The 13,029-nt window shown below is 37.8% G+C and overlaps 1 long non-coding RNA gene across 1 annotated transcript; it reads left to right on the top strand.

Annotated features, from left to right (window-relative positions):
• Positions 1–458: 458 nt before the first annotated feature.
• Positions 459–10,862, top strand: LOC133564929 (uncharacterized). Its single transcript, XR_009809373.1, has 4 exons — positions 459–681; positions 4,735–4,906; positions 7,081–7,110; positions 10,797–10,862. It is a non-coding gene; the product is annotated as an uncharacterized LOC133564929 (long non-coding RNA).
• Positions 10,863–13,029: the final 2,167 nt, after the last annotated feature.

Raw genomic sequence — 13,029 nt, 5'->3', positions numbered from 1 at the left:
TTACTTATAGTGTTAAGCATTGTCAGCTCAGATTTATCCGAGAGCGAGATGCAGTCATCAAAAGAGCCACATCTGGCTCTAGAGCCATAGGTTCCCTACCCCTGGCTTATAGTGTACATGCTGTGTGACCCGGAATTTATACTGTTTCACGTTAAGCAAGACAGAGCTCCATTAAATATGTATATATTTTTAAAATATAAATTTAAACTGGAAGGATCGCCATTCAAGAAATATATGTATTTGATTCTGGAAACTTTGTCATTAAGCCAACAAACCCTTGTTGAACAATTTGTTTCCCCTTTATCAACACATACGAAATAAATTCAGACTCAGGTCTAATTAAATAAAAATAATTTGACACCAAAAAAAAAAATGTTCTTAATTGTTTAAGGTACTACGTTTAATTCAAAGCCAAACGGAACCTCTTTTATTATCCCGCTTTTTCCCTACGAGCTCATTTCACACACGGACGTCAGTGCACTTCCGTTCCCCATGACACCGGAGTGAAGTTCTGACAGCTCAGGCTTCACTCGGTGCTTTCTCACCCCCATAAAACCTACATAAATATCACATTTCCTTCACCATTTTCGCTCTCAAGTGCCTCAATCTCCGCCTGGAGCTTCAGCGAGCGGAGGGCAGCCGATGATGTTGTAGCACGGAGCACCAGCTCGGAGATTACAGGTAAACAACATCCAGATGACATAAACGCTAACCCGCCGAGCAAAGTACTTTTAACACAAAACTCATTCCACCAAATTAAAGTCTGCATAATTAATTTTTTTACTCACATTTACTGCTGCCTGACACCGAACAAGGATCATTTGCTGCACCATAATCTGTAGGGATTTATTTTTAGCTAGCTGTCCTGAAGATAGTTATATTAATTACATTTACAGGCTGGCATGACTAATGTTAAAAGATGACAAAAATAGAAATCATAACATATGCTTTGTCTGTGCAAACTTGATGTAAAAGGCTCTATTAAAGGCCTACTGAAATGAGATTTTCTTATTTGAACAGGGATAGCAGGTCCATTCTATGTGTCATACTTGATCATTTCGCGATGTTGCCGAGAAAGTTCGCAACTTTTGGTCGCTAATAAAAAAGCCTTGCCTGTACCGGAAGTAGCAGACTATATGCACGTGACGTCACGGGTTGTGGAGCTCCTCACATCTGAACATTGTTTACAATCATGGCCACCAGCAGCTAGAGCGATTCGGACCGAGAAAGCGACAATTTCCCCATTAATTTGAGCGATGATGAAAGATTCGTGGAGGAGGATAGTGAGAGTGAAGGACTAGAAGAAAAAAAAAGACGAGGGCAGTGGGAACGATTCAGCTGTTATTAAACACATTTACTAGGATAATTCTGGAAAATCCCTTATCTGCTTATTGTGTTACTAGTGTTTTAGTGAGATTATATGGTCGTACCTGTACAACCTGAAGGTCGTCCCCACACCTTACTTCAGCACCAGTCGACGGGTGGTGGCGATGCCCATCTCTGCCCTTCGTAAGGGACCCTATTCGAAACACGATCTTTCGAAATGATCGTTACATAATACACTGTACTTTGTGTGTGTGGTCCAATCCAACCGTGTTCGCTTGACATCTCTGTTCCATAGTAAAGCTTGACTGTCATCTTTCGGGAATGTAAACAATGAAACACAGGCTGATTTTGTGTTGCTAAAGCTGGCCGCAATACACCGCTTCCCACCTACAGCTTTCTTCAATGATGTCTCCATTGTCTGTTGAACAAATTGCAATAGATTCAGCAACACGGATGTCCAGAATACTGTGGAATTTCTCGATGAAAACAGATGAGCTAACAGCTGGGAACGATGCTGGAACAAAATGTCCTCGACAATCCGTGACGTCACGCGCACGCGTCATCATACCGAGACGTTTCAGCCGGATATTTCGGCGCAAAATTTTAAATTGCAATTTAGTAAACTAACCCAGCCGTATTGGCATGTGTTGCAATGTTAAGATTTCATCATTGATTTATAAAGTGTCAGACTGCGTGGTCGGTAGTAGTGGGTTTCTGTAGGCTTTTAAATGGGGATATCAGGTCCATTCTATGTGTCATACTTGATCATCTCGTGATATTGCCATATTTTTGCTGAAAGGATTTAGTAGAGAACATCGACGATGAAGTTTGCAACTTTTGGTCGCTAATAAAAACGCCTTGCCTGTACCGGAAGTAGCAGACGATGTGCGCGTGACGTCACGGGTTGTGGAGCTCCTCACATCTGAACGTTGTTTTGCAATCATGGCCACCAGCAGCTAGAGCGATTCGGACCGAGAAAGCGACAATTTCCCCATTAATTTGAGCGAGGATGATAGATTCGTGGAGGAGGATAGTGAGAGTGAAGGGCTAGAAGAGAAACAAAAGACAAGGGCAGTGGGAGCGATTCAGATGTTATTAGACACATCTACTAGGATAATTCTGGAAAATCCCTTATCTGCTTATTGTGTTACTAGTGTTTTAGTGAGATTATATCGTCGTACCTGTACAACCTGAAGGTCGGCGCCGCACTTTTCTTCAGCACCAGTCGACGGGTGGTGGCGATGCCCATCTCTGCCTTTACAAGGGACCCTCTTCGAAACACCCATCCATCCATCCATTTTCTACCGCTTATTCCCTTTCGGGGTCGCGGGGGGCGCTGGCGCCTATCCCAGCTACAATCGGGCGGAAGGCGGGGTACACCCTGGACAAGTCGCCACCTCATCGCAGGGCCAACACAGATAGACGGACAACATTCACTCTCACATTCACACACTAGGGCCAATTTAGTGTTGCCAATCAACCTAACCCCAGGTGCATGTCTTTGGAGGTGGGAGGAAGCCGGAGTACCCGGAGGGAACCCACGCATTCACGGGGAGAACATGCAAACTCCACACAGAAAGATCCCGAGCCTGGATTTGAACCCAGGATTGCAAGACCTTCGTATTGTGAGGCAGACGCACTAACCCCTCTGCCACCGTGAAGCCGTGAAACACGATCTTTCTAAATGATCGCTACATAATACACTGTACTTTGTGTGTGTGGTCCAATCCAACCGTGTTCGCTTGACATCTCTTTTCCATAGTAAAGCTTGACTGTCTTCTTTCGCGAATGTAAACAATGAAACACAGGCTGTTTTTGTGTTGCTAAAGCTTAGTGAGATTATATAGTCATACCTGAAAGTCGGAGGGGTGTGGTGACCGCCAGTGTCTCTGGGGGAAGCCATGGAGGATCCAAGAAAGTCGCAGCTTCCTCTTTGACAGCTGCAGGAGGAACGACACAAGCTCCGCTCATGTTTACGGTAAGAGCCGACTTATTACCCCAATTTTCTCACCGAAATCTGCCGGTTGACATGTGGTAGAGAACCTTGTTCGCTTGACCGCTCTGTTCCATATTAAAGCTTCACAACAAACAAAGAACCACCGGCTGTGTTTGTGTTGCTACAGCCGACTGCAATACACCACTTTCCACAAACATCTTTCTTCTTTGTAGTCTCCATTATTAATTGAACAAATTGCAAAAGATTCAGCAACACAGATGTCCAGAATACTGTGTAATTATACGATAAAAACAGACTATTTTCAGCCGTGATCGGTGCTGGGAGAAGATGTCCGCTACCACCGGTGACGTCACGCGCACGCGTCATCATTTCGCGAGGTTTTCAACAGGATACCCTTTTCCTTTTTTTTTTTTTTTTCTTCTTTGTCATAAAAAATGGACGTTTTTGTCATGAAAAAGGGAGGTTTTTGTACTAATTGTAAGTGTATATTGTGTTTTTTATGTTGATTTAAAAAAAATAAATAAATAAATAAACATTTTTTTGGGGGGGGATTAAAAATTCTTCTGCGGCCCGGTACCAATCGGGCCACGGCCCACCGATTAGTAAATGTCAATAGTCGATAATCGATTTGTTTATTGTACATAAAGTACTGCAGACAGTTTTAAAATTTTGCTGACTACAACGAGCCACCTCACCAAGCTCCTTTATTTTAGGGCTCTTATGTTACAGTTTTGCATCCATTTCTGATAATTTGATAAATATAATGGCCATTATTTTAAGCTTTTCTTATTACAAATGCACTGTTTTTAAAAGTTGCAAGTGATAAACGCTTATTTCATGAAACAAAAAGAAAAATGGCCTCGACGTCACTTGCATACGCAAATCGATAGAGTGAAAACCAAAGAAGTTGATCAGAGTCCGTAAATGAGTAAGTAAATTGATAATACTACATTACTACTTTTCAAAATAACAGCCGCCACACCTTTTTTACGTACATTTTTTTTTTAAGTAAAGGAGGGTTGCATATGGTGTCCTGTCTGTTTTTCTTCTTTTTCTAAGTAAGACCAACATTTTATAGTATGATAATAATAATCGTATTCTTTTTAATAACATTGTTATTCTGAAGGTAACCAATAATAAAGAAAATACTTCTTACCATTTATGCGACTTCTTCAACAGGTGCGGTAGTAAACGGATGGATGGATTAAAATGCACGAGAATGTTTTATATTTTGAATGTTATTTTTAACACTGTGATTACTAACGGAATTATTTATTACTTATCGTGGCTAAGATTTATCTGAGAGCCGGATGCAGTCGTCAAAGAGCCACATCTGTCTCGAGAGCCATAGGTTCCCTACCCTTGATCTAAAGGAAACTATATGTTGATGTGAGTTGAAACCTCCAAGTCAAAGCATTGGAGCTGATGATGCTGTGTCATGTCATTATCAGGCATTTGAGTAGCAGCGCAGCGCGAGGCAGACCAAGGCAGAGCGCTGCTGAGTAGCCATGCTCACATTGGCCAGTAAGCTGAAAAGGAGCGATGGAGGACAGACAGGCCGTGCCTCTGGAGCCACTGACTCAACTCATAGGGTCTCGATAAGGGACCGTCTCCTTACCAAAGGTACCTTGTTTCTAGGGCTGGGTGATATGCCAACCAAAAAAAAATAAATAAAAAAGATCACGATTAATTTTTCCGTATCATCCGATGTCACAATTTTTTCCTATTTTTTGATAAAGTAAAGATTAGTTCATTATTAACATACTATGTAATTAACAAAGCAAATTAAATGAGATGAACATGGAAAAATATAGACATGTATTATTCAGCACCAAAGCAAATAATATTCTAAAATGACAGAGTTAACTATTTTACAATCCAAGACAACTAATGACCCTGTCTGGGATGATGAAGACATTCTAAAATGTAAACGTTGCCTTTTTCAAATTATGATGCAACTTACGCTGTTAACGTCAGTTTTTTAAGTCTTTGAAAACTACTTGCAAATATGCATCATAATTAAAACCTGATTATTTTCTATTGCTAACTAACTACACATATTGATAGCATGCAGATACAATTAACATGCGTACGTTGATCATCCCATCATATTTCTGCACGTTATGTATTATATAATGATTATATTATAGGGTAAAAGCAAAGTGCTCACACACTCTGTCACACACTACATACAACATTTGACACAGAGGTGTGACGTGTTTATGAGTAGTAACTTCCCCAGAATGTCATCAAGATCCAATTAGCCATTCCCATGGAAACCCTAGGCAAATGGGATAGGGAGTACCGTATTTTTCGGACTATAAGTCGCAGTTTTTTTCATATTTGGCCAGGGGGGCGACTTATACCGAGGAGCAACTTATGTGTGAAATTATTAACACATTACCATAAAATATCAAATACTATTATTTAGCTCATTCACGTAAGAGACTAGACGTATAAGATTTCATGGGATTTAGCGATTAGGAGTGACAGATTTTTTGGTAAACGTATAGCATGTTCTATATGTTATAGTTATTTGAATGACTCTTACCATAATATGTTACATTAACATACAAGGCACCTTCTCAGTTGGTTATTTATGCATCATATAACATACACTTAGATCAGCCTGTTGTTCACAAGGGGTGTGGGAAAAAATCGATTCGAATTTGAATCGCGATTCTCACGTTGTATGATTCAGAATCGATTCTCATTTAAAAAAAAATTGATTTTAAAAAAAATTATATTTTTTTATTTTTTTTATCAATCCAACAAAACAATACACAGCAATACCATAACAATGCAATCCAATTCCAAAACTAAACCTGACCCAGCAACACTCAGAACTGCAATAAACAGAACAATTGAGGAGACACAAACACGACACAGAACAAACCAAAAGTAGTGAAACAAAAATGAATATCATCAAAAATAGTATCAATATTAGTTATAATTTCAGCATAGGTGTGATTAAAAATCCCTCATTGACATTATCATTATAAATTTATAAAAATTAAAAAAAAAGAATAGTGTCACAGTGGCTTACACTTGCATCGCATCTCTTAAGCTTGACAACACACTGTGTCCAATGTTTTCACAAAGATAAAATAAGTCATATTTTTGGTTTGTTTAATAGTTAAAACAAATTTACATTATTGCAATCAGTTGATAAAACAACGCCCTCAACAATTATACAAGCTTTAAAAAAAAATATCTACTACTCTGCTAGCATTTTAGCAGACTGGGGTAGATCCTGCTGAAATTCTATGTATTCAATGAATACAGAATCGTTTTGAATGGGAAAAATATCGTTTTTGAATCAAGAATTGCGTTGAATCGAAAAAATCAATTTATAATCGAATTGCGACCACAATAATCAATATTGAATCCAATCGGGGGACACTCAAATATTCGCAGCCCTATTGTTCACTATTCTTTATTTATTTTAAATTGCTTTCAAATGTCTATTCTTGGTGTTGGGTTTTGTCAAATAAGTTTCCCCCAAAAATGCGACTTATACTCCAGTGCGACCTATAGATGTTTTTTTCCTCTTTATTATGCATTTTTGGCAGGTGCGACTTATACTCTGAAACGACTTATACTCTGAAAAATACGGTTTATCATCCACTTTTAAAAAAAATAATAAAATGAAATTAATTCATCACGATCATGTTATTGCCCAGCCCTACCTTGTTTATTGTGGAATCAAACTATAATCAAATTCAAGTACTGGTTGTTTGATCACGCTGCTTAAACAAATTACCACTGTAATAACACTCATTGTGTTCTCTTTACAGAAGTTGCGGAACTTGAAGCCAATCTTCCTAGTAAGTAAACTGAATATTTTTGTGTCAGGGATGCAACGATTAACCGGTTTCACTATTAACCGTGATTAAAGACAACAAAACTATTTAATCGCAAAGTCGTCACTACACAAATCTGTTTCAGTTATCCTCACTTGCTTTGTACAAACATTATGCTGGCATATTATTTTCAGCACAACCTGAGTTAAATGTACTGTACTTAAAAGCAATAGCTTAGCGCCGCGTCAGTTCAGTGTAAACAAACGGCAACAGGTAGTCATTTAGTGATCATTTAAAGGGGAACTGCTAATTTTTGAGAATTTTGCTTATCATTTACAATCCTTATCTAAGACAGAACCCATATGTTTTTCTTTTTTATGCATTCTAACTAGTAAATGAATGCGATCAAAAGTTGCCCATGATAGTCGCTCCATACCGCCTATAAAGCGCTTTAAAAAACTTCTTCATATCTCCATCAACGTTTTATATACATGCTGCAAGTATATATGTAATGTAGTAACAGGCATATTTATAATAACATGTAATATTTGCATATTTTGCTAATTTTAAGCATATGGCGGCGCATTAATTTAAAAAAGGCATCAGGTCGTTCGCTTTTTCCTTCAACATTACTCATACCTCGCTGTGGACTTCATGAGAGCTAACAAACATAATAATTATTACCTAAAGTTCAAGGTATGCTGTTACTAGGATGCCGACTGTTGGAATGTTCATATATTCCTGTTTAGATAAAGAATGAGTCATAATCCTCGTTAAAACAAAAGGATGGGTTAAAACAAGCGTCTTTCGCATGCCTTTCTCGCCATTTCCAGGTCTAAATTGGCCGTCAAAGTTGACCAATTTCTCAGTTTGTTATCATCCTTCCACTATCAAGGTGAGAGGCATACTTTTTGATCGAGAATGAACTTTCAAGAGCTCCGAGGTGAGAAAGCAGCTCAATAGCTGATGACGTCAATACAGCAACATAAGGAAGTTGCCTTTCTCTGATCAATGCGCCACTAAATGTCAGACCTTAACGTTAGCGCTTATATTAAAAATATTGCGAATGCTTGGTTAATATTCGGGTCACGACATGAAAGTGGAGTATTGTTGGTGGTTTTTGGATGGCTATTTATTGGGTTTTAGGGTTAGAATAAAAGCAATAGATGCAACAGTGTCATGGCTTCACTGTAAGGAAACTTTTATCTAGTGATTATTTAGAAGTTAGAATGCATTTAAAAAAAGACATTGATGTTGTTGTCTTACATAAAGATTGTGAATTATAGGCTGAATTCCAAAAAAAGTGCAGTTTCCCTTTAACTTTGCTTCTAATGTGTTGAATAAACCATAGACAAGGTAACTTATTATAGCAGGTGTAAAACACGAACATAACATCAGGAACTTGTAGAGTAAAAACACCATCGTATGGAATCTAACTATGGGAATTCTAGTTAACAACACGGAATAAAAAAAGATTATTAGAAATGAATAAATAGGCAAGGATGACAGATGATGACACTTGAGTGTATTTTTTCCCAGGGGGTGTCAATAAAGTTAACCTAAGTCGTGTATTAATACATTATTAGTTTTTTTTTTATTATTCATAGTTTTGTTCATGTTTATAATTTTTTGCTGTTACTATAATTTCTGACAGGAATACGTAACACATCAGAGTCTCTTAGGACCGTCTGTGATTTTGTATTTTTTTTTGTTGTTAAATTATTTAAAGAATAATCATCATGAAACCGTAATTATTAATCAGACTATAATCGTACAGTCAAACTCTGTATTCTGTAGCCCAGTGGTTCTCAACCTTTTTTTTAGTGATGTACCCCCTGTGAAATTTTTTTTAATTCAAGTACCCTCTAATCAGAGGAAAGCATTTTTGGTTGAAAAAAAGAGATAAAGAAGTAAAATACAGCACTATGTCATCAGTTTCTGATTTATTAAATTGTATAACAGTGCAAAATATTGCTCAGTTGTAGTGGTCTTTCTTGAACTATTTGGAAAAAAATATATAAAAATAACTAAAAACTTATTGAAAAATAAACAAGTGATTCAATTATAAATAAAGATTTCTACACATAGAAGTAATCATCAACTTAAAGTGCCCTCTTTGGGGATTGTAATAGAGATACATCTGGATTTATGAACTTAATTCTTAACATTTCTTCACAAAAAAAGAAATCTTTAACACCAATATTTATGGAACATGTCCACAAAAAATCGAGCTGTCAACACTGAATATTGCATTGTTACATTTATTTTCACAGTTTATGAACTTATATTCATTTTTTGTTGAAGTAGTATTCAATAAATATATTTATAAAGGATTTTTGATTTGTTGCTATTTTTAGAATATTTAAAAAAAAATCTCAAGTACCCCTTGGCATACCTTCAAGTACCCCCAGGGGTACGCGTACCCCCATTTGAGAACCACTGCTCTAGCCATCAAAACATGTACATGTATTGAAGACTCGCAAATAAAAATGGTATCAAATTCGGTACTTTTTCGGCACTGAACGAATCCCGCCGGTCGTACCGTACACGGACTAACAAAATATCTAACGGTGCAATGTTTCGGTACTTGAGTTGCACGTGTCATTACGCCCTGTTGCTGCTCTTAGCACTTTGCCACTTGGTGATCACTCCAGCTGCACTGAGAGTGGACTCAGCTACTTAGAGATAATGTTACAATTTCCAAAGCCAACAAAATAATTGACTCAAAAAACGCTCCAAAAGTCTTCACTTTTCCGCAAATGCGCTAGCTTGATGCTATTGGCTTTGATATTGACATGCTGTTGATTAGCGTTAACGGGTACACCTAATGATTTCAACACCACCCAATTTTGTTAATTTAAACTACCATTAAGATGCATGTTACCTCAGCCGGTGCGTAATAAGTACAATACTTACAGTATCGACACTTTCTGGAGCGCAACAAAAAAACAAAACAACACACCATAAACAATACTATACTGTCATCTAACGTATTGGATTTGCAACTGTAATTGTAACTTAATGTCATGCCTACATACTCAGAAATGTGATCATAAAACAAGATATAACAGCTGGACAACAGTCATTTATAATCATCTGATCTTTAAATTGGCAATACAAATGAGATTGTGTTATCAAAAACAAGTAATATTTATTAACACACACAAAAGTACCGAAAATTGGTACTGTTTACTACTGGTGTCGATTCCCAGGTATTGGGAAATGGTACCATACCGGATTAGACGTGCACGGTACCCATAATACTGGCAAGGTAGTAGTGGTACTAGTAGTAGTACCAGTAGTAGCTTAGAAACCAGCCGAAACTTAAGGGCAGAGCGAACTGCATGTAGTATTTATGTGGAGCGACTTGCATCCTCCCTCTTTCCCTCTGCACGTTCTTCACTGCATTCCTCACATGTCAATAAATATACGATGTTGTAATATGTACTGATCTATTATACACTCTTACTGATCACCAGAAGGGTGACAATGTACATCTAAGGTCGTTTTATGCAGTAAATGTTATTAATCAGCAGGGGGCAGTGTGGTGTGGCATTTGAGTTCAGACGTTTTTTTACAAGGCTTTTTTTAACTTTTGCACAGTACTCAAGAGTTTGTTTTTGAGTTATGTTACAGACGTTGGTATCATAATTTTGGCCCAAAAATCCAATGTTTTCGCTGTTTCAACACCCTCCTGTTTTTAATTGTAGGTACATGCACAGCCAATTTCCCAGACGAGGACAAGCTGCACCATTTTCAGTTGGCAGTGTCTCCTGGTAAGAGAATTCCCATTTGTCTGTCTGTCCTGGACATTTTTTGTATCACAAAAAAACAAAACAATGTTAAGCTCAATCACTTTGCTGATAAGTTGGTGTTTAATTTCTTGTCATATACAAAACTAAAGTACAGGAGTAAGAATCAGAATCAAATGATTATATAGTGCTCTCTGTTCGACCTACTGGAAGACAGATGTTCCACTGAAGATGTGGTCTGACTAGTCAGTCATCAGCATTGCATGCTATTTAGTTTTTATGAGCTCCTCAACTTGGTGGGCAGCTCTCGTCTCTGTGTGTACAGCATGTGTATGTGTATATATATATGTATATGAATGTATGTATGTGTGTGTGTCTGTGGGGTCATACGGGTATTGTGTGTGATGGTGACTGTTGGCGATTGTTTTTATTTTGGCCGGTGACTATGTTTTCACATGTGCTTTTAATGTTTGTTTAGTGATCGCAGACAGTTTTTTCTGCTTGGTCAGCAATTTTCCAAGCTTTAGCTGTCGAATGTTGTACAAATCAAATGCACTGGTGTGGAATCAAACCTTTGTAGGCTCTCTTATCATCCAGTTTCTGCTCCACATGTCTCCTGTGGTCAACTACAAGTTTGAATGTATTTTGCATTTACGAGCTTTTTTGCAACTTTAACCGTATTGTAATGTATTTTTTTTGGAATTTTGTCTATCATTGAGAATCCTTATGTATGACAAGCACACATTTTTCTTTTTTATGCATTCTAACTCGTAAATAAACTTTAGCAAAAGTCAGCTAAAAATGGAGCCAATTGGAGTCGCTGTATTCTGCATATGAAGCCCTCTAAAAACACGCAAAAACCTCCATCACCGTTTTATATACACTCATTCTATATGTAATGTAGTAACAGGCACATTCATAATAATCATATAAAGTATTTACGTATTCTGCTCATTTTAAGCATATTCTGGTGCTACAATTTCAGGGATGTATCACAACGTTACAACAACATTACTAATTATGACAGACTTCATGAAAGCTAACAAAGTCTACTTCGGGACAAATGATGATCCAAAACCTTGTATTTTTGAGCCTGGATATAAGGAGGATGATCTACAAGTTTTAGAAGCTGTGTGCTTAACAGATCTAGCTTTTAGTGGTTAGAGTGTCCGCCCTGAGATCGGTAAGTCGTGAGTTCAAATCCCGGCCGAGTCATACCAAAGACTATAAAAATGGGACCCATTACCTCCCTGCTTGGGACTCAGCATTAAGGGTTGGAATTGGGGGTTAAATCACCATAAATGATTCCCGGGCGCGGCACCGCTGCTGCCCACTGCTCCCATCGCCTCCCAGGGGGTGATCAAGGGTGATGGGTCATTAATTTCGCCACATCTGGTATGTGTGTGACAATCATTGGTACTTTAACTTTAACTTTTAGTGAAACACTAACCAACATGTAGCAGTATTGCTAAGAACTGAACAATATATACAAACTATGAACATAATAAAACAATCAGTTACTGTACAATGTGTGCTGTTTCGATGAAGAATTATTAAAAATCCTCACTGAAGTTTTTTTTTTTTTTTAAAAGTGATGCAAACAAGTGTCATATTGGTGTCTTTCTTGCTATCGCCGGGTCTAAATTGGATGTTAAAGTTTACCAACTTCTCGGTTTATGGCCACATCCTTCTTCTATCAAGGTAAACGGCATGATTTATAATCTGGAATTAACTTTTTGTACAACTCAGAGGCGATGCAGCTGCTAACCGGCTCAATATGTTAATATAGCAGCATAAGCTAGTTAACTCTCTGTGATCACGGCGCCGCTAAAAATAGTTGGTCTGTGTTAGCGCTTATAATAACAATATCGCTAATATTTGGTCAATATTCAGGTCACGAGATGTAAACGGAATATTATTGGCGGCTTTTTGGGCACAGTAGTTTACTCCAATTAGCTGCATTATTAGCCACCTTGTACTTGCTGTAGTTAACGACTTAGAATGCATAAAAAAAGAAAAATGTTTGTGTTCCTGTTTTACATAAGGAATGGGAATGATCATAAAACTGCAGTTCCCCTTTGATATTAGAACCGTAGGCCAAATAAATATGCCAAAAGATTAAGGTGCTGGGGCTTCACGGTGGCAGAAGGGTTAGTGCGTCTGCCTCACAATACGAAGTTCCTGCAGTCCT

Source organism: Nerophis ophidion, linkage group LG13, assembly GCF_033978795.1.
Source record: "Nerophis ophidion isolate RoL-2023_Sa linkage group LG13, RoL_Noph_v1.0, whole genome shotgun sequence".
In the NCBI taxonomy this organism is placed as follows: Eukaryota; Metazoa; Chordata; class Actinopteri; order Syngnathiformes; family Syngnathidae; genus Nerophis; species Nerophis ophidion.
Note: the sequence above shows the minus strand (reverse complement) of the source record. Positions and strands in the feature narration are given on the sequence as shown.